At 40.3% G+C, this 23,935-nt stretch overlaps 1 protein-coding gene across 1 annotated transcript in view; it reads right to left on the reverse strand.

Moving 5' to 3' along the window:
- LTV1 (LTV1 ribosome biogenesis factor) overlaps positions 1 to 23,935 on the reverse strand; it is a 235,808-nt gene that overhangs the window by 210,732 nt on the left and 1,141 nt on the right. The gene's annotated exons all lie outside the window — the stretch shown is intronic.

Genomic DNA, 23,935 nt, shown 5'->3' on the forward strand with positions numbered 1-23,935 from the left:
ACAAAGAGCATGCAGCTACACTGAAAGTCACTTGAACAGGGACTCAAATAGTGCAATTGTTGAATGCCACCAAGATGTTTAGGGTCTGCTTGACACGCTTCAGTGACTAGGAAGTTATTTATTTCCATTGTCTGGAATTCTAGTGGACAGTTTCACACCTTTGCCACCACCAGCTTCCCTGATGATTAAATATTGGTATGAGTCCTACCACTACACAACGCAGCGTCACACCCAGAACAGGTCAATTCCTATTTGCTTTCCTTTCCAAATGCTTTTTTATCATTATAAAGCACTTCAGATTGTTCGTTTTTAATCATTGATTAAGTGAATCAAAGTATTTGAGAGATTTAGTTTAAATACAACTACAAACATAGAGCAATGCAAACTAACGGGAATGTTACACTGCTTCTTACATTGCATTACTTGGATACACTTGTCTAAATTAAACAATTATAAGGTAGATAAGAGAAATGCGAATTCCATCCTCCTCTTTAATTCTTGGCAGCTGATGTGACCCTTTTCATGACTCCAAAAAACACCTTTCCTCTAGTTTCAATTTTCAGACCATTTATTTACTTTGCACAGAAACAGTTGTGTTCTCACAAGTGTTTTGTCCAGAACTTAGACTTCAACATAAGCCTCAAGATAACTGAATGATCCAAACAGAATTACATCATGTATCCAAATTGGAAATGGCAAAAGTCAGGATTGTGGCGCATAAATGATTTGCCTCCATAAGAATTGTCAAGGCACAGGGATATTTTACTGCAAACCTACAAAATGGTTAGGAGGCTTGGTACACTTAGCCAGAACTAATAGTATATAATCTTGTGTTTTCACTGAACAACTGCATTAACGGCTTCATTTTAGTAGTTATCCCATAGGCTTCACCTAAAAATCCAATGCATCTGATCTGCATAATTTCCATTTTTATACCTGACCACATTAAGCTTTGGTTGCAATACACAGTCACCCCACTTAGACGTGCATCTCTAGTAAAAAAAAAAAAAAGGCATGTGAAATTGTTAGTAATTGTTTTCAAGTTGATAAGACACTTCCCTCACAGGAAGGGCCAATGCAGAAATCTCTCCACTTCCTCCAGAAGACAATATGGAAAATGTTCTCTGTAGTGACTACTGGCTGACCTACAATCTACGTCTACTACAGAGGTCTTCAAACTGTTCCGCGACACCTGGGGTGGGAGTAGGGTTCATGGCATCATTTACAGTGGAGTGCAAACTTACTTAGCTGCTACATCAATTGGCCATAAAGTACAGGCAGACATAGGAAATGAGCAGTGCACCAGTGCTGATGAACAAAAATAGACCGGAAGAGCGACCTGGTTTGTTTGGAGCGTTTGAGGTGAGTGGGGAGGAGAAGATGCCTGAACAGGCCTTGCATGGTATCCCATATAGAGCAGCCCAGCACGAGAACGTTTGGGGGCTTCTGTGTAATGGCACATAGGACGAAAGCAAGGAAAGAAGAGCTCCACGTCATGAATAGAGGCCTTCTTGTCTAAATTGATACTAGATGTTGGCGGAGAGTCTACTGAAAAGTTTCTAAAAAGGAACGCATTGACAGCCTACAGGGGGTGCTATGAGTGAAGGCCCAAGGAAGAGGGTCAGATCTCTTATTTTGATATCATGCTATTTATAGTGCTCAGAAAGGAAAGTGAAAGAGCATTTAGTACTGTACAAAACAAGAGCTATTGAGGGACATAGGTAGAGCCTTCTGGCGCCTCGCACTGAACACCCAAGGGAGCGGGGGAGCTCTTATTTAACAATATAGATTACTTATAGTAGTTTTTAAAAAGCATAAGAGTGGTATGCAGTGCCATATAAAAAGTTTACTAAGCAACCTAGTGATTAGAAGAGAAGGTAGAAGTGCAGTAATCTATTAAATGTGAAACAAGTTATTAAGGACCAGAGATATAGCCAGAGGGGCTTCAGAGAAACGGCCCAGAATAGGTGGTGATGTGAAAGGGCTATTTTATTTTTAAATAACATTTGGTATTTACAGCTCTTAAAAATGGCAGAAGTGAAATATGTAGAACTATATTATTACTGGAAGAATTAAAAAAGAAAGGACTTGAGACATTGCTTCACAAGAAAAAGTCTGTCCATGCAACTAAATTTAGTAAAATCTACTGGAAGAAAGCTGGAATCCTTCAGTAATAAATACTCCTACCTGCTTAGCTCTGTGCACATCGAAGAGAAGGAGCGCCACAGTACTAATTCATTTATGCAAATCTGATAAAAGTTGTAATAACTTTGTTGTGTTCCTTAAATTTTTGAAGTGTGTTCTTGTACTATCTTCTGTTTTCTAAGTTGGTGCATCCACAGATAGTGTGATTATCCGTTTTTTTCGCCAGAGGGACACATTTGAATAAAGTAGTGTTGCTGTTTTGTGTTCGGATATGAGAATGGCTGTATGTCTCTGGTACAGTAGTAACGCACCACTCTACTGCTCACAACTTCTCACTGACTCGGAATGTTTTCTTGCACAGAAACTTGCTTAACAACTCCCCTTGTATGTGCTCCAGGTGACTTTTGGTGCCGTTGCATCGAAACGAACATCCGCTGTAGGACATAGACAGTTTAACACGAGCGACTACCTTCCCATCTTCAGGCACCCGTTATATATTTGATTACGTTTCGTGAGGTAAGAGAGAGGCCTTTTTAACTGCACCCTGGGTTTAGGTAGGATGCCTCCTGTCACTTCGAGATAAATCCTGGTGGGCACGTTGGGCGTTTCTGCATTTGGACAGAGAGCGCCTTCCGCAAGCTGGATGAATTGTATGGCACGTGGCGTAAACCTGCAACGCTTAAGTCCAGCTACAACCTACCAATGCACAAGATGACTAATACAGATCTTAGCAGGATCCTGAAAAGCCAAGAGATCCAAAAGGCTTTGCGTGCACCAAACAAAAAGATCAAACGCAGAGTTCTTAAGAAGAATCCTCTTAAGAATTTGAGAATGATGGTAAAACTGAACCCGTATGCAAAGACTGTACGCCGCAATGCAATCCTGCGTCATCTTCCCAAACCAACACCAGACAAAACTGAGAAGCCTGAAGTTGTCAAAGTACCCAAGGAAGACAAAAAACCCAAGGAAGCCAAAAAGTCCACAGATCCCAAGAAGAAAGTCAAGGGGAAACCCTCCAAATGAGCCTGGGACAGTGTTTCTAAACAATGGTTCAAACTGGCTGTAAAACAGGTCTAGCCATAATAAAGTGCTTAAACTTCAAAAAAAAAAAAAAAAAAAAAAAAAATCCACGTAGTCAAACATGACCAGAGTCTCTCACATGTTTAGGATGATCTCCAGCTGGTCAACTGTTTTTATTCATCATGAATAGATGGGGGAATGCCAAACTTCCCTTTAGACTTTATATAGCAAGTATAAAAAATATTTCAACCAGCTTATTCATTTTTGACACACAAAACAAAAGAATCAAAGACTATATGCAACTAGGGGCAAAAAAGCAATAATTCCGAAACTACACAATGTTACCCCATAATTAAGAAAAAAATATTAGATTGACAATAATGAACTGTTCACTAGTATAAAATAAGAAGGGGGAATGGATGTGTACACCCTAAATGTTAACACACAAAACATATAAACTAAGGACGATCTAACTTCAAAGAATTATTGAGAAGCCCAAAATTCATAACCAAATTATGATACAGCAGATGAAATAATTATGAGAAAATCAAGACTCCCAGTTCTTTAAGTAACCCCCCTCCCTTGCCACAGAGAGTGACAGAGGGTGAGTCTTCTGTACATGAGGAGTTGAGGTACCCAAGGCTGAGGGTCACTAAGTATATGTGCAGCCCATGTTAAACAGTGTACACTTTAGAGATACCTGTCATCTTTGTCTCCATGCACGTACAGAGTGTACCATTCCGTAATTATATATCTCCGCACATCAAGGAGCTTCACTGGCTTCCAGTGGCTAAAATAGAGTTTAAGGCCTTGACATTAGCATTCCGGTCAATACACGATAACTGCCCTAGTTACTTAAAACAAGCCTTGTGTAGCTATAAGCAGACCCAACTGCTGAGATCTAATGCACAAAATCTCCTCTGCACTCCTCAATTTAGAAGAGCTCGGATGGAGGGGGGCAGATCTTTCACGGTTAAGGCTTCTAAACTGTGGAACTCCTTGCTTAACAATATCCGGCATATTGTTTCAGAGCCATTTTTCACGAAAGCTGTGAAAACATGGCTCTTCAGCCGTGGTTAGTATGACCAGGGTGTTTTTCTCTGTTTAGACCTTCCTCTGCCTGCCGCCAATTGCTTTAGTGCCGGGACACCTCTGTGTGAGGTAGCTGGTTGCGCTTTATAAATGTCTCTATTATTATTATTATTACTGCTCGCTATTCCCCCCTCCGACCCCCCACCCCCACGAGCAATAGGTAGTCTAGGTGTCTGTCTGAGAGAAAGACTTCTCCCGTTAGTATCACAGCATGCACCCCATCATCAAGGAAGCATACATATGGGTTCAGATTGGAATTGAACTGTACCTGTGGAAAAACATATTCAATGGTTTAATAGGCCCGATTTTTTTAATGTTGAATCAGATCTGGGTGACTGGCTGATTTGCCACAACCAACACTGCTTCAACATATAAAATGGTCCTATGAGCAAGAACTAATTTTCACAAATGACTTCAAATGGAAGCTTGGTTCACAAAACCAAAGGAAGTCTAGGAAAAGGGGCAGAAAACTTTCTTGACTTCCCATCAGGACTGGACTTGATGACTGAGGACAACAGCATAATTTTGCTGTGATGTGAAAGAGAACAAGGAAAACAGCTCTTCCAGCTGAGCCCAAGAACAGCAAGGGCCAGCTGTTTCAAATGCTGGTATGAGAACTGCTCACAAACCAGCTCCTATCGTACATCATAGGGTAACAACACAAGCATTCTTTGACTCCACCATGCCAATGCACAGAGCAGAAAAACCAGGGGCCAGAGCTATCAAATATTTAAGCAGTCAGAAACACACGGAATAGGTGTTATTTATTTAGTTATACATATTACGTCGCCTATCGACTTCCCTGCTCCAACCCCGCATCACCGCGTTTACCTGTGCCGGCCTCCGCTGTGTTAACCTACTCCGAAAATGGGTTTTTGACTGGATATTAATTCAGTATTAGGAAGGGGCATGTTTTGGGTGTCCCTTCTAAATACCAAATCATAACAGATATATCAATGGTTTGTGAGTGGACTTATGGTTGCTAACCAATTGACTCCCAACTTAGGGTGGTAACTCATTCACAAAAGGGAAGGGGGGGGGGCCTTTGAGAATTGTGGGAAACTTTTTGTGGCAGCTGTAGGCAGTGGCCATGGGAGACCACTGTACAAAGGACACTCACGATGAAAGGTTGAATATATTTTGTATCCAAGAGTACAGTCACTTCACTCCCAGAAGCTGATGTTTCAATAGCTACCGTAAAGTTTAGATGTTAAAAGGACAGACAGCCTATTTGAAGAAAGACAAACTCGTTTTTAAGCTTTCTGACATCATAAGACGCTTTCTTAGGAGTACTGGAGGTTCTTAAATGATAAGGGTTGACTTCATGGCTTCCCAAGTAATAACTTGAAAACTCTCTTGATTTTAGTGAACAACTCGATATGTATTTCTACTACAGCCTAGTTTCAGGGCTCTCCTTTCTATATTGTCTGTTGTTGCTTTCTGTGCGAAATATTTAGGAACACTCAAGTTTGTGTGCCAGCCTGGTGCTCTTGGAACTTGAGACTTACACAATAGAACCATTATCATATACTGCTAAATTAATGTAACACCGATTCTTAACCTGAGGTCTGTGGACTGATTGAGGTCCGTAAAGGTTACTCAGGGTCTCCACAAATGGTCAGAAAATTAAATATACACATATTAAGGTGTATATAAATGAAGAAGCTACATTTTAAGTAGCAGATGTGTAAACTTTTTGTAAATGTGAAGGAAACTGGAGGCTAAAAATTGAGTTAGTATCCACAGATTGATTTGTGGGAGCAGTGAAAGTGCAGCCAACAGAATATGTTGGAAGATGAATGGCAATTCAAATTTAGAAAATCTCTATATTTCCCATTAAAATTAAAATTCTGATTTTATATTTGTGTATTTAATAAAATATTTCCTCACTAATGTATTTGTCTGAATGCTTATTTCCGTATTTTTTGTGCACAGTTTGTGTTTCAAATCACTGAAAATGCTTATGCCAGGGGTCCCCAGTAATGACTCAGGGTCCTCAGATTTCAATAGCGATTTATTGGGGGGTTACCAGGTTCCAGTTATGATTAAGTGGGAGTCCACAGAAGTTAAATTGGTAAGAACCACAGATTTACTGAGCGCTGCTTAATGTTGACAGAAAAATATGAAGTTCACACTTAGGACACCAGGAATGACCATCTGGTCTCTGCCTGTGTGACCATGGGTAACATCCAACAATTAAACTAACTTCTGCATGATGGTAAGCTAACAGCTATTATATTGTGATATTTAAGTGTACTTCGATATGATGCTATGGTAGACGCACGGGCCACCAGGCAGAGCTAAGCCATAATATCACTAAACACTGCAAGGAGAACACCGTGTCACCAGATACAGGCAGAGTAATTAACCAGCATTTAAATTACAGACCGGTGTATGGAGTCACTACAGTTAGGTAGGCCGTTATTGTCACTGATATTAATAAAAAGTTTGAACTTTCTGATTTGATAGTACCAATCGAAGTAACATACCCAATCCTCTCAATTTGTTGGCTATCCAATTATGAAACAACCTGATGTTTTTGGAGAGTGATCTCACCAGCAATGGCACCACCTGCAGCTTGTGCTGCACTTGTTTGAGTAAGGGTGCATCACAGAGGTGGTGTAATCCTTGAAGATGAACTGGAGAACAAGGGTGAAAGGTAATTAGTTTTCTTTTCACTGTCTTTACACACGTCTAACTTGCTGATGATCGCAAATGCACTGGTAAATAGGTCCTTTTACCAAGTTTATTCGTAAAAGATGGTTATGCTAGCCCATTAGCAGGGGGCACTGGCATTTGCATCTGATAGACTATCTCTGCCCTTTAACCACTGAGCCACCTGGTAATTGCCTGCAGCAAAAGAGGCAGAATTCTAAGGACAAAATTTTATTTTGCATATCATAACTCTGTGCTTTGGCACCAAAAAATAGAATCTCATGGTCTATTTTTTTCAACCAACATCGGATACATTGTGGGTGCTGCAGTTTTACTTTTAACAGTTTCATTATGGGATCAAAACCCCAGCATGCAAAGTGTTGTTGGCTAAAATTGGCTGGATGTTTTACAAATGACATGAAGTCAATTCCCAGTTCTCCTTTAATATGTTGCAAAGTCACTTGTATTTCAAAAACTGCTTGCCTCATACGTAAACTCAAAAGCAAACTCTGCTCATATATTTTGCGAGGCACACTCTTTCACTCACATCATGCATAAAGCAAGCATTGGCAATGTGGATTGCTTTTTTTCTTATGTAGAGTGGAAAGTTTTATACTGAGCTTCATAATACAGTAAAGGTAAACATGTACAGCCACAGCACAACTTTGCCTAACACAAACAATAAGTAAAGTGCATCTGGCAGCAGCACAAAGAAAATCACATGATTCTCTCATACATACAGGCAATGCACAGATAACTAACGCACTAGCGAATGAGAGGAGTTCCAAGACTTATATAATTTTAAAAAACAGACAAACATACAGGAAGAACAACATTCCTGCAAGAAACAACTGAATCTGTTACAGAATTACCATACATTCATGTACTCATAGGATGATGAATGCTCACCTACCCAGAATGGTATGCTTCATTTGTGAGTTCTATATCTTGCACTGAGAAGCATTCAAGTGTACTAGTGTCGAGTGATTTTAAAGTTTCGCAGTTATGGGTTCCTCACTTTGGGTGAGGTTATGTCACTTATGCCGACTTTTATGAATTCCTTTAGCTAAACTGTCAGATATTATAGATTTTATGTAGGTGATAGTTGTTTTACTGGGATCTCCCTACTGCGATTTATAACATGAGGAGACCCTTCATCTCTCATCCATCAACATGGTTTAGTGCTTGAATATTGCCCCATTAGGCTAAGGTGTCTTTCCCAGGAATTCAGGTATCTTACAAATATTGTGAAATAAAGCCTGCTTTATAGAGCATGCCCATCAGCCTAAGAAGGAGTAAGGGTAACGTCTTGCAGCAGGCTATTGGTGAGAATGTAAGTATGAAGCATCTGTCCCAGGTTAAGTCAATGTAATGTCAGCCTACAATATGAAACAGACCATGAGACAGTCCATGCTGCCAAGCCACACTAGCAGCTCACTGGGTGTGGACATCGAAAGTGCAGAGGTATTGAGACCACGAACCATACGCCCAACACCAAAGCATCTCCTCCCTCACTGCCATTGCCAATAGTGCAGTCTGGTGTGACAATTTTATTAGGGACTCATGAGGAACAAAAATACAAGGGATAAATACAACAAATTGCACAAAGAACAGAAACAATTGCTCTGGACAATTAAACAAAATAGGCTAGAAGAGTGGATTAAAATATATGAACTAACAAAACCTCATAAACAACGGCAACTTTGGCAATATATAGCTAAACTGGATAATAACAAGGTAATCCGGAGTAATGCTGTTCACGCTGACGCATGGGTGAGACATGTAGACGTAACATACATGGTCAAGGAAGAATGCACTCAAAGTGGAAGCGCCACAATGCACATAGAGAGCACTCAAAACAACTCAGAATATTTAAACCACATAAACATAGCCATGCTCAAAGATCAGGATGTAAAGGCTGTGGACAAAGTGATAAAAAAAGATAAGGAAAGACGGGGCACCAGGATCCAGCGGTCTCCCGGCTACAATGTTTAAGGACGACCCAAATTACTGGGGGAGTGTCCTATCTGGACTATACATCGAATGCCGATTGCACGGCAAGGTGCAAGACTCGTGGCGCGGGTCAATTCTACATCCCATATTCAAGAAGGGTGATAACACAGACCCAAAAAACTATAGACTAATAGCCCTTTTGGGCATTGAAGGGAAGGCGTACGCAAGTACCCTGCTGACAGAATTAACTAGAAGGGTCGAAAAAAATGATATTCTCCCTTTCTACCAAACTGGGATTCGTAAAGGCTGTTCGACTATAGACAACATCACAGCAATATCCTATTTGGGCCAGCAAGCTAACCGCAGGGAAACAAAACCAGTGTATGCCTGCTTTATAGATTATTCAGCAGCGTTTGATGGAGTATCACGCGACAAGCTTTGGATTAAATTGCGCAACTGGCAAATTCCTTCTGACCTTTTTTTTTTTTTTTTTTGGAAACCTTTATTGTGCATAAACAGCAGACAAAATACGGGCCTACAACCACCTGGCCGGCCACAAAATTATGAGCACTATAGCGAGCAATACGGTACATCGGCAGTAAGGCAACATTATAAAGCACTGTATTAAGCCTGACACCAGAAAGGCTGTCAGGACTCTCAGGTGCACAACATAAAACTGAGCGAAGCTCTTGATTCGTTTGACTCTTTTTGTTTATATTTAAACCATTAAATTTTCATTTTGCAAACATTTTTTTTTTTTTTTTTTTTTTTACAAACAATTTCTTTTTCAAAAAAATTCACAGCGTGCATTATTACAAATCATTACAAGTCATAGTCAAAACATAAAGACTACATAAAACTTGAATAAAGATGCTTATTATGAACACATAAGAACCCAATGCATTTCGGGACCCTTGGTGGCCCCTTCGTCAGGGGTCTGTTGAAAAAACAAATATAAACAAAAAATTAGTATAAAGCAAACTATTGCTTTAATGTTTATAAGTGACTCAGTCGTTTTTAACTATTAAATGGTTTTCCTGTCTCTGTATTTGAGATCTAGGTCTTTTTAGGTTGTATCATTACTAAACTTTTCACTGAAATAAGAACAGTCTGTATTGTGGCTAAACTCCACATGATCAATTTGAACTCATTATTCGTTAGACTAGTTGCTGTGACTACATACCGTGTTCAGCGGGTTACTTGGAACAAAAAGAGATGTTCCTATGTATAAGGAAAGATGACATTTAAAGACATTTTTTAGTATTTAAACTTAGCATGTTTAACTAAATTCGAAACAAAAAAGAGAATGGACTAATTTTAAATGATTACCTGCGAGCCGTTGCGTACTGCGTTGGTCTCGCTTTACTTGCCAGTTGGTATGAATAAGTGCTAAGGAAGAAAAAATAAAATAACGAAATTGCAGTCTCATTCCTTAAAGCCCCAAAGGTATTATTTACCCGGCGTTTTTTTAAAAAAGTGCAAGTTACCTGCTCTATCTGTAAAGTTTCAGAAATTCTTCTCCTTGTTCGGTAAACTTCTCCAACCTATAAAAGGTTGAGAATATTGCTTTAACTTTACGAACTTCAAGTCAGATTGGTCATCCTAACGCTAAGGGAAGGAGAGGTTTGCAGTTTACCTGCGGTCCTAGGCTGTGGCGCTTCGGTCCCGCACAGTCGGTCTTGGTTGTAATTAAACTGTGGAAAAACCACAGAATTTGTTAGTCTAGTTACCGTTTAGCAATCACCTTCCTATTTGGCGTTTCTGTATCCCCGTGTAGCGGGGCTTACCTTAGTTGTGTTCTGCACTAGCCTTCACTCGTTCAACTCTGGCGTGTTCGCAATCGCCATTGAGATTTAGTCCCTTTTCTAATTCTTAGGTGTCTAAAGGTTTCCCTGACACTGAAAACGGACTGGAGTTTTATTGCTTTGCTCAATTGAAAGCATTTTGGGGCAGCCATATTGAAGTGTTATTAAAAAACGGTCCAATTGCATCTACGCTATTTCGAATTTTAAAATAATTCGAAACTATTTTTGACTGTGGGTAGTTTAGTTGGAACATTAAGCTACATAACTACTAAATTCTCGTGACCCATGAGCAAACACAAAATGAATAAAAAATAGCAATACTTATATACGGCGTTTAAACCAAGAAACACTATTTGAAACATGTCTCAATAAATTGTCATTTGCAATCCCATTATACAATACCTGCCTATTTACAATCTTTATTTTGGTGGATTATAGTGTGCAAACTAGTATGAATTTATGTCAAATCTAATTTGTGTTGTTTAAAATTAATTTGAGTGATCATAAATGAAATGAGTGCTTCTGAGGATTACTGTATTACATTATCACTGAGGCGTGTATCGGAATTCACTAGGGAGACAGGGTCGTCCATCAGTTCATGTTTTTTACAGAAAACATGCCATCTCAATTTTATCGTTGAGCCCAAATGGGGCCAAAGTCTGCAATTTACGGATCCAGTAGGCTTCTCGCTGGAGAAGAATCTTTGCATTATCGAATCCCAATCTCTGTGGAACTTGTTCTATTATTTGGAATCTTAGTTGCGCTATCGTATGTCTTGCTTCCGTCCAGTGTTGCGCCAAAGGTGATGTGATGTTTTTTGAACGTATTCTGCTCTTGTGTTCCGTTAATCTCACTTTGAGCTTCCTATCAGTTTTCCCTATGTAGAGAAGTCCGCATGGACATTTGATAGCGTATATAACATGTTCTGAATTACATGTTGTGTCATGTTTTAGTTGAATTTTCTCTCCCGTTCTGGGATGTAGTAAGGTAGTACCCAAAATGATGTTATTGCAATTTTTGCAATTGTAACATTTCATTGTTCCTTTGAATGATGTTCGCTCCTCAGTGGTTGCAACCAACTTGCTCGGTTTATTCAGCATCTCTTTTAAATTTTGTGCCCTTTTATAGGCAAACAATGGTTGTTCTTGAAACAATGAACCAAAATCCTTTTCTATTTGTAGTATCTCCCATCTCTTTTTAATTATTTTCTTGATTTGCCAAGATGATGTGGAGTATTTCGACACAAATGCCATTCTTGTATTCGCGTTCTTTTGCTTCTTTGTTAATAATTCGCTTCTGGGGATGGTCTTTATCTTCTCTACATGTGCCTCCAAGAGTTTCTTTGGATAACCTCTGTCCAAATATCTTTGTTTTTGCTCATTAATACTTTTGTCGCATGTTTCTGGATCAGATGTGATCCTCTTGATTCGCATAAATTGCGACACTGGCAGGTTGTTGATCAAATTAGCTGGATGAAAACTCCCATAAAGTAGGGCGTTGTTCTTGTCTGTTGGTTTTTTGTATACCCTTGTGTGTATGGAACTTTCTTGTATTTCCACTAGAACATCTAGGAAAGGCAATGCTTCCGTACTTATATTGTGCGTGAACTGGATGCGAGCATCAATGCTATTGAGTTTTTGGATGTTCTCCATTAATTTCTTTTCTGAATCTTTCCAAAGTATAAAGATATCATCTATATATCTTTTATAGTGTACCAGTCCTTCCTGCCATTCTGGTTTGGTCAAAATGTGATTGTCCTCAAATTTAGCCATGAAAATGTTGGCATAAATACAAGCTCCGGGAAAACCCATTGCTGTTCCATTCAGCTGTAAATAATAATCATTTTGCCATGTGAAATAGCTATTTTCTAAACAGAATTCCAATAGCTTGAGAATCATGCACTTCACTTCTTCTGATTTTTCTCCTTTCAGAAGTGCCCATTCCATGGCTTCTAGGCCTTGCTGGTGTGGTATTGATGTATATAGGGATGTTACATCTATAGTACAAATTATCCACTGTGTAGCGTCTTGTGAATCGATTGTTTGAAGATTCCTTAAAAAATCTGAAGTATCTTCCAAATACGTTGACCAATTTTGTATGAACGACTGCATATGGGTGTCTATGAATATTCCCAAATTTTCAAAAATTGAGGAGCAACCTGAGACTATTGGTCTGAGGGGTGGATTTTGGAGACTTTTGTGTATTTTGGGTAAAAAATATATCCGTGGTCTCCTTGGATACAATTGTCTCAAATAGCGTTTTGTTCTAGTGTTGATCCAGCATAACTCTTCTGCTTTATTTAGAATTTCATCTAAAGCGTGTGCTATTTCGTTAGTAGGATCTCTGTCAAGCTTTGTGTATGTGGTTGTGTCACTTACATGTTCAGTTCCTTTCAATACATAGAACGAGGAGTCCATAATGACTAGACCCCCTCCTTTGTCCGCCTTCTGGATTACAATAGTTGGATTCTTCGCTAAGGTTTGCAGTGCACTGTATTCAGCTTTTGTCAGATTCTTTAGTTTTCAGTGTCAGGGAAACCTTTAGACACCTAAGAATTAGAAAAGGGACTAAATCTCAATGGCGAATGGAGTTTAGCCACAATACAGACTGTTCTTATTTCAGTGAAAAGTTTAGTAATGATACAACCTAAAAAGACCTAGATCTCAAATACAGAGACAGGAAAACCATTTAATAGTTAAAAACGACTGAGTCACTTATAAACATTAAAGCAATAGTTTGCTTTATACTAATTTTTTGTTTATATTTGTTTTTTCAACAGACCCCTGACGAAGGGGCCACCAAGGGTCCCGAAATGCATTGGGTTCTTATGTGTTCATAATAAGCATCTTTATTCAAGTTTTATGTAGTCTTTATGTTTTGACTATGACTTGTAATGATTTGTAATAATGCACGCTGTGAATTTTTTTGAAAAAGAAATTGTTTGTAAAAAAAAAAAAAAAAAAAAAAAAAAAAAATGTTTGCAAAATGAAAATTTAATGGTTTAAATATAAACAAAAAGAGTCAAACGAATCAAGAGCTTCGCTCAGTTTTATGTTGTGCACCTGAGAGTCCTGACAGCCTTTCTGGTGTCAGGCTTAATACAGTTCTATTAGGTGTGGCAGGCATCAATCATAGGTAGCACACAATTATTGTTAAAACGCCCCTACAATTTGAATACTGTGTGCAGTACCCACACACATACATTTTCACTTATCACTCTGCAAAACGGTGGGCACTAGCACCATAGAAAATGTCTTTCGACTCGATATCTGGAATCACGGAAAATAGAGCAAACATCAAAATATACACGACGGATGAAGCAGATCAAATATACCAATTGATAAAGGAAACGAAAACCTTTGATGCAAAAAGTGGCTCAGTCACACAACAACTTAAACAATTGGAGTATCTAACAAAACGTGAATTGAACCAACGACTACACGCTTCAACATTAATCCAATATCATCGCGTGAGACGGATTCCAAGAGGCCTCAGGCTCGCCATCAGACCAATGCTATACAGATTGAATAATAATCCTCAATTTATGGAGAAATGGTACTGTATCCTCAATAAATGCTCACTAGACTTGATCTTGTTACTAGTGGAAGAGCTTTCAAGAATTATCAAAGAACTAGAGGAAGAAATATACAATGTCAAAAAAGAGTTGTCATCTAGAATGGAAGTCGAACCGTGGAACAAATTCTTAGCGGATTTAGACATCAAGTTAGATAAATATGGCAAAGAGATACAGGAGACGAAATTGCGAAAATTCAAACGCGACACAATCGACTACAAGCTCAACGAAGCTTATACTTGGGCTGAAGTTTATGCGAAAAGGAGATACACAAATAGGAAACAGCAACCCACTACATCAGATGAAAGTGGAGTATCTGATAGTGATACTAGCACTACGAGACAACCTTTGCAGAAACAACAAGCAACTCCTTCAACATCAACAGAAGGTGCAAGTGGCACCAATCTAACCTCGGATTCTTTTTTAGTGGAGGGCCAACTGCCCAGCAAACCACCAGATCCAACAGCGCAGACACAAGCGGAAAGAAAACGAGAAGAGGAAAAGGAAAAGGAGGGCATAAGGAAAGCAAGTCTCAGGAGCCAAGCCAAAGCCTCGTGATCAATATATCTCAATATCCTCTGACACAGTTTGAAGTAAACTTACTCAATAAAGGCACAGGTTTTGTGAGAACATATCAAACAAATGAGCTTGAAACAGAGATAGCATTCTTTAAGTTCATGCGCCTGATTAGGCTTAAGCACTTTTTTACTGTGGTGAATCCAATCCAAACTGAGGAAAATGATGATACTAAATTCAAACCCAAGAGCACTTTTGTAGCCCCAATATCGCACAAGACATTGGATACTTTTGAGACACTAGTCAAGGCTGACTTAAGTAAAATTCACTTCAAGAGCAAACTAAAGAATCTGACAAAAGCTGAATACAGTGCACTGCAAACCTTAGCGAAGAATCCAACTATTGTAATCCAGAAGGCGGACAAAGGAGGGGGTCTAGTCATTATGGACTCCTCGTTCTATGTATTGAAAGGAACTGAACATGTAAGTGACACAACCACATACACAAAGCTTGACAGAGATCCTACTAACGAAATAGCACACGCTTTAGATGAAATTCTAAATAAAGCAGAAGAGTTATGCTGGATCAACACTAGAACAAAACGCTATTTGAGACAATTGTATCCAAGGAGACCACGGATATATTTTTTACCCAAAATACACAAAAGTCTCCAAAATCCACCCCTCAGACCAATAGTCTCAGGTTGCTCCTCAATTTTTGAAAATTTGGGAATATTCATAGACACCCATATGCAGTCGTTCATACAAAATTGGTCAACGTATTTGGAAGATACTTCAGATTTTTTAAGGAATCTTCAAACAATCGATTCACAAGACGCTACACAGTGGATAATTTGTACTATAGATGTAACATCCCTATATACATCAATACCACACCAGCAAGGCCTAGAAGCCATGGAATGGGCACTTCTGAAAGGAGAAAAATCAGAAGAAGTGAAGTGCATGATTCTCAAGCTATTGGAATTCTGTTTAGAAAATAGCTATTTCACATGGCAAAATGATTATTATTTACAGCTGAATGGAACAGCAATGGGTTTTCCCGGAGCTTGTATTTATGCCAACATTTTCATGGCTAAATTTGAGGACAATCACATTTTGACCAAACCAGAATGGCAGGAAGGACTGGTACACTATAAAAGATATATAGATGATATCTTTATACTTTGGAAAGATTCAGAAAAGAAATTAATGGAGAACATCCAAAAACTCAATAGCATTGATGCTCGCATCCAGTTCACGCACAATATAAGTACGGAAGCATTGCCTTTCCTAGATGTTCTAGTGGAAATACAAGAAAGTTCCATACACACAAGGGTATACAAAAAACCAACAGACAAGAACAACGCCCTACTTTATGGGAGTTTTCATCCAGCTAATTTGATCAACAACCTGCCAGTGTCGCAATTTATGCGAATCAAGAGGATCACATCTGATCCAGAAACATGCGACAAAAGTATTAATGAGCAAAAACAAAGATATTTGGACAGAGGTTATCCAAAGAAACTCTTGGAGGCACATGTAGAGAAGATAAAGACCATCCCCAGAAGCGAATTATTAACAAAGAAGCAAAAGAACGCGAATACAAGAATGGCATTTGTGTCGAAATACTCCACATCATCTTGGCAAATCAAGAAAATAATTAAAAAGAGATGGGAGATACTACAAATAGAAAAGGATTTTGGTTCATTGTTTCAAGAACAACCATTGTTTGCCTATAAAAGGGCACAAAATTTAAAAGAGATGCTGAATAAACCGAGCAAGTTGGTTGCAACCACTGAGGAGCGAACATCATTCAAAGGAACAATGAAATGTTACAATTGCAAAAATTGCAATAACATCATTTTGGGTACTACCTTACTACATCCCAGAACGGGAGAGAAAATTCAACTAAAACATGACACAACATGTAATTCAGAACATGTTATATACGCTATCAAATGTCCATGCGGACTTCTCTACATAGGGAAAACTGATAGGAAGCTCAAAGTGAGATTAACGGAACACAAGAGCAGAATACGTTCAAAAAACATCACATCACCTTTGGCGCAACACTGGACGGAAGCAAGACATACGATAGCGCAACTAAGATTCCAAATAATAGAACAAGTTCCACAGAGATTGGGATTCGATAATGCAAAGATTCTTCTCCAGCGAGAAGCCTACTGGATCCGTAAATTGCAGACTTTGGCCCCATTTGGGCTCAACGATAAAATTGAGATGGCATGTTTTCTGTAAAAAACATGAACTGATGGACGACCCTGTCTCCCTAGTGAATTCCGATACACGCCTCAGTGATAATGTAATACAGTAATCCTCAGAAGCACTCATTTCATTTATGATCACTCAAATTAATTTTAAACAACACAAATTAGATTTTACATAAATTCATACTAGTTTGCACACTATAATCCACCAAAATAAAGATTGTAAATAGGCAGGTATTGTATAATGGGATTGCAAATGACAATTTATTGAGACATGTTTCAAATAGTGTTTCTTGGTTTAAACGCCGTATATAAGTATTGCTATTTTTTATTCATTTTGTGTTTGCTCATGGGTCACGAGAATTTAGTAGTTATGTAGCTTAATGTTCCAACTAAACTACCCACAGTCAAAAATAGTTTCGAATTATTTTAAAATTCGAAATAGCGTAGATGCAATTGGACCGTTTTTTAATAACACTTCAATATGGCTGCCCCAAAATGCTTTCAATTGAGCAAAGCAATAAAACTCCAGTCCGTTTTCAGTGTCAGGGAAACCTTTAGACACCTAAGAATTAGAAAAGGGACTAAATCTCAATGGCGATTGCGAACACGCCAGAGTTGAACGAGTGAAGGCTAGTGCAGAACACAACTAAGGTAAGCCCCGCTACACGGGGATACAGAAACGCCAAATAGGAAGGTGATTGCTAAACGGTAACTAGACTAACAAATTCTGTGGTTTTTCCACAGTTTAATTACAACCAAGACCGACTGTGCGGGACCGAAGCGCCACAGCCTAGGACCGCAGGTAAACTGCAAACCTCTCCTTCCCTTAGCGTTAGGATGACCAATCTGACTTGAAGTTCGTAAAGTTAAAGCAATATTCTCAACCTTTTATAGGTTGGAGAAGTTTACCGAACAAGGAGAAGAATTTCTGAAACTTTACAGATAGAGCAGGTAACTTGCACTTTTTTAAAAAAACGCCGGGTAAATAATACCTTTGGGGCTTTAAGGAATGAGACTGCAATTTCGTTATTTTATTTTTTCTTCCTTAGCACTTATTCATACCAACTGGCAAGTAAAGCGAGACCAACGCAGTACGCAACGGCTCGCAGGTAATCATTTAAAATTAGTCCATTCTCTTTTTTGTTTCGAATTTAGTTAAACATGCTAAGTTTAAATACTAAAAAATGTCTTTAAATGTCATCTTTCCTTATACATAGGAACATCTCTTTTTGTTCCAAGTAACCCGCTGAACACGGTATGTAGTCACAGCAACTAGTCTAACGAATAATGAGTTCAAATTGATCATGTGGAGTTTAGCCACAATACAGACTGTTCTTATTTCAGTGAAAAGTTTAGTAATGATACAACCTAAAAAGACCTAGATCTCAAATACAGAGACAGGAAAACCATTTAATAGTTAAAAACGACTGAGTCACTTATAAACATTAAAGCAATAGTTTGCTTTATACTAATTTTTTGTTTATATTTGTTTTTTCAACAGACCCCTGACGAAGGGGCCACCAAGGGTCCCGAAATGCATTGGGTTCTTATGTGTTCATAATAAGCATCTTTATTCAAGTTTTATGTAGTCTTTATGTTTTGACTATGACTTGTAATGATTTGTAATAATGCACGCTGTGAATTTTTTTGAAAAAGAAATTGTTTGTAAAAAAAAAATGTTTGCAAAATGAAAATTTAATGGTTTAAATATAAACAAAAAGAGTCAAACGAATCAAGAGCTTCGCTCAGTTTTATGTTGTGCACCTGAGAGTCCTGACAGCCTTTCTGGTGTCAGGCTTAATACAGTTCTATTAGGTGTGGCAGGCATCAATCATAGGTAGCACACAATTATTGTTAAAACGCCCCTACAATTTGAATACTGTGTGCAGTACCCACACACATACATTTAACATTATAAAGCAAGCATAAAGCATTACACTGGATCAAATTATACCGCCGACATTAGGAGGATTGAGGTTAATTTTAAAGGTATATAAAACACGTAAGTAAGAATGAAGTCCAGGATAGCCATAGTTCAGTCCAGCACAGTACAAAAGTAATAGGCAACGGTAAGCAGGCGAGTTTCATGAGGCACAGGAATTTTCATTCAGAACAGCAGCGTCGCAGAGGAAATGGCAGGAGAGACAAGCAAACAATGCGACGAGAGCAAACGCGAACTCACCCAGCTTCAATCCAAACTATAGCCCCAAGGACAAAATAGGACAGAGAAGACAAAGAAAAAGAAGATAAGGCACCATAGAAACGAAAATATTAAACATATAAACCCCCCCACCCTACACGCATGCAGAGGCTACGGCCTACCCCCCCCCCCTTGCAGTGTGTCTGTCGCCCATTACAGTACCCGAAATATAGAAATAAGAGAAGAGTAAAGGAAGTAAGGAAAGAAAAGGGGAACCATCATAGAAAGCCTGAGGAGGGCCAATTATAAATATTCCCAGACAATCCGGCCGTGCAGTCCACCACCGCCCCGTAAATTCTAAAAGCAGTATCAACATCGGTAAAATATGAGAAGGGGCGAGGCATATAAATTCGCACATTTCAACATATATTCGCAAGTGTTCCATTCCGAATCCCCGCCAACCTTTCAGTCCCGGTCACAAAACTCAGTATATCAGCCTTGGCCAGAGCGCGAGAGTCCCCCCAGACTCGGCAACCGAGGGGGTCCAGTTCCACATAGAACCTGAAAGCAAAATGGCCGCCGTCGATGAGGAAGAGGGAAGTGGGGGCAAAATGGACGTCCGTAAGCAGTAGCCGAGCAGCAAACAAGCAGAAAAAGTACCCCCGAACACCAAATTCGAAATCCAGTCCAAAGCTGAAGAAAGGGCACTCGGGAGGCATTAAACGCAAGGGGATACATATGTAGCGACAATGAAGGTCGGGAGCACAACACCAGTCCCAGAAACAAAGTTCCAAGTTCCGCAAAAGACTGCAACAATGTATCCCCATCAAAGTCACCGAGCTGCCCTGTGCTGGAATCGCGGCATCGGGAAACAATCGCCACCTCACCTTCAGTGGCCGGCTCTGCATTCTCCTCCGTGTCTACTGGGAAGGTCGATCCCATACCGTGCCAAAAATCAGCCACACAATCCCGCTTCAGCTGTTGCGCTGCTCCGTCCATCCGATCCCCAAGCCGTACGGAGAGTGATCGCCATTCCGCCCTAAGCTCGACGAGCGCATCAACGATATCTCGGCATGTCAGCTCCTTCTGAGCGTGAGGCTGTCGTTCTGTGCTCGTGGGAGTTGCAATGGAGCCTCCAGTTCACCGTCGGGCAGAGAGATGATACCAGGGGCGAGATCACCTTCGGCGCTGTAGAAGGGGCAGCCGCCATTTCGGTCGTCCAGGGGGGGTTGCACACCAGGAGGAAGCCAACCAGCCCCAGGGAGCTTAGGGTCCAGTCGTGTTAGGCAAGCGAAGCAGGAGTGGTGCACCGGGGGGGGACACTACCGCCACGCAGCAAGCAGGGGACAAGCCATGGGGCGACCCGCCCAATGGCCGCCGCGGGTCAGCCTCAGCGTCGGCCAGGGGAGCGAAATCTGAACCAAACACCGCTCCTCAACACTTCGGTCCCCCGAGACGGGGCTCTCGGGTGCAGCGCTGAAATTCCGTCCCAAGCCCCCAGTACCGGCTCCAAGAAACAGGGAAGATCTCACTCCCAGGGTCTCAGCTGGCGGCAGCCGTCCTGAGGGTCCGCGACGGCAGGGAGCGGCGCCGGTCTCAAAGCGCGGCCGTGGAGCCCAATGCCCGGCACGGCGCTATCTCCGGGAATCCGGCAGGCAGGGACTCCGGAGGAACACCCAGAGTGTCTGTGCGGTCGTGGCTACATTCCGCAGCGGTTCAATCACGGATTCGTGGGCAGGATGTGGGTGCAGAACGCACAAGCTTGCGGAGCCGGGAATCGAGCGTCCGTTCAGGTCGCCATCTTGGCTCCTCCCCCCCTTCTGACCTTCTTGATGATATTATATCTCATAGTAATACCTTGATCAGAGTTAAATTGGTTAACAACATCACAACCAAAAAGTGTTTTACAAATCGGGGCTTAAAACAGGGATGCGTACTTGCCCCTACCCTTTTTAATTTATACACCGCAGACCTGGGTAAGACGATACAAAACGCAAACCTAGCAGTCCCAAAAATTGGGGACAGTAAAATTCTAATTCTACAATACGCGGATGATCCGGTGGTGATGGACCATACGAAAATAGGCTTACAAAAGGCCCTTAATGCTCTAAACGACTACAACCAACAATGAACTAAAGATAAACGCGGGAAAGACCAAAGTTGTGATCTTTGGGAATTGCAAAAGAAAAACAGCCCTAAAATGGCAATTGGGAAAGGATGCAATAACGGTCTCAAAGTTCTACAACTATCTTGGGTCTTGGTTGAGCGACACAGGAAAAGCTAGATTGCACTTACACAAAATGGAATCAAAGGTGGAATCAACAATGTATGCTTTGTGCAAATTACAAGAGAACATTTTGAGCCCCACCACAATTCCAATTAGAAAGGTAAAGCAAGCAAAAATAAGGGCAGTGGCAGGATACGCCCATCAGGCTTTCCCATGCAAAATGTGTACAATGATGGATAAAGCACACTGCCGCGCATATAAACGTGTCTTCAAACTACCAAAATACACACGTAACAGCGGGATTCGTTTAGAATTTGGCCTGGTGCACCAGAGCAAAGAATGCCTAGGAGCACATGCTAAATACTATTTTTCTGTACTTAGAGCGCCGGAAGGGAGCTTGAAGAGCAGGCTAAAACCCATTTACGATGGCTCACCTAATCCATGTCAGGCTTACCTGCAGGAAGCAGTAAAAGTATTGGGTCTGGCAACACAAAATTGGAGCCAGGAAGCCATAACTTATCCAATTGTCAAAAAGGCAATAAACAAACATTGCTATCAAATGTCAAGAGAAAAAGATCTAACAAATTTGGAAAAAGGAAGATGCCAATCGGGGATGATAGCCACCTACAGGGAACACAAACTTCAGCCCTATTTAAATCAAGCATTCGGGAGAAAGGCCCTTAAAAACATCCAGTGGGCCAGACTGGTATCACTCCCAATAAAAAAGCTAAATCCGGGTTGGAAAATCTTGGAAAATAAAATTCAATGTAGAATATCCGATTTTAAAACAGAATCACTGCCACATCTGATGTGCTGTTGCACAGGTCTCTTACAATCCCGGCGGACGTTTCTAAAACCTATATGGTTACGTAAAGGTGTTCGAGCGACAAAGGAAGCAGTTACAGTTATATTCGCTTGCACAGCAACAACAGACCTTGCCAGAATTGGGAGATACATGCAGGAAGTTCGCTCTAAATTGGAGAAAGCGGATGAATCAGATAATTTGCACAAACAAAACTCTTGATCAGTAATAATAAGTCATACTGCGGCGATAAGACCTTCATAGACTTAATGATCTTTTTAACTTTTATACCTTTTTACGATTTTCTATAGAAAGAATTGTGGTATCCTATGTATTTTAAAGAGTGATATAATATAAATGGTTTTAAGTAACTGTACAATAAATTGAATTGCATTGAAATTGAATTGCTTGAATATTGCCCCATTAGGCTAAGGTGTCTTTCCCAGGAATTCAGGTATCTTACAAATATTGTGAAATAAAGCCTGCTTTATAGAGCATGCCCATCAGCCTAAGAAGGAGTAAGAGTAACGTCTTGCAGCAGACTATTGATGAGAATGTAAGTATGAAGCATCTGTCCCGGGTTAAGTCAATGTAATTTCAGCCTACACTATGAAACAGACCATGAGACAGTCCATGCTACCAAGCCACACTAGTAGCTCACTGGGTGTGGACATCGAAAGTGCAGAGGTATTGAGACCACGAACCATACGCCCAAAAACAAAGCATCTCCTCCCTCACTGCCATTGCCAATAGTGCAGTCTGGTGTGACAATTTTAGTAGGGACTCATGAGGGCCACCAGGGGTGGAAAGAATCTCATTGCCTACTCTATAAGCCTGATTTTAATAGATGGAGCAAAATTATAGGATATTAAACCATACCAGAGTTTGTTGTAAAATGTGCATCCTGAACTATTTCAGGGTGCTCTCAAGTGTGGTGATCATGGAAAAGGAGGCACTGTGTAGAAAAGTAATTACCTAGAGTCACGTTGTTTGGTCAAGCTTGGAGGCAGGCACTGAAACCGTGTTTCCTTTTTATGCACTGTGCAATTCAGATCATCAATGCATGTCACATGCTTTGCTCCTCCTCCCCTGATGAAATGTTACTGGTGACCCAACAGGCAAGTCGGTTGTCTTATGCCCGTCATAAATAGCCTTTACTTTTGTCGTAGATAGAGCAAACCTACGACTATTAAAATATATAAAAAGAGGGTTTTTTGAACAGTGCACATCCTGAACTAAATTATTCCAAGTTGCTCTCAAAAGTGTAATAGAAAATTAAGCAGAGGGGAAAAAGTAACTTCCCTGGGTCACACAGTTTCATCAAGCTGGCAAAGTGTGACTGTAACCAGGGTCTCTGGGTCAGGGCCCGCAATTAGTTTTGTCCCGGGTCCAATAGAATCTTCTTACTAGTTTGGGCATGTTAGGAAAGGGCATTCAAATTATCATTTGTTTTCCACAAGATAGATAAACAGCAATGGAAAAACCCTCTTCACTAAACAGCTACAACTTGAGCAGAAGCATTTCAAGCATTCAATCTGTGGAGAATGGGTGCAGCTAGAGATCCATCAGCACAAGCAGGCACAAATTGGGCAACCGCAGTGCAAGCTTTATTTCCTCACAGATAGTGACAGCACGACTGTACATTCCCTCTCTCTCAGAAGGCAGCAAGTGCAATCTTCCATTTGCTCAGAAAATATACAGCATCACTCACAGAACATAAACGTTTAAGGCATAACTGACATATAAGTTACACACATCTCTGAAACAGGGGCTTAACTC

Source organism: Lissotriton vulgaris, chromosome 6 (genome assembly GCF_964263255.1).
Source record: "Lissotriton vulgaris chromosome 6, aLisVul1.2, whole genome shotgun sequence".
NCBI classification, from domain to species: domain Eukaryota; kingdom Metazoa; phylum Chordata; class Amphibia; order Caudata; family Salamandridae; genus Lissotriton; species Lissotriton vulgaris.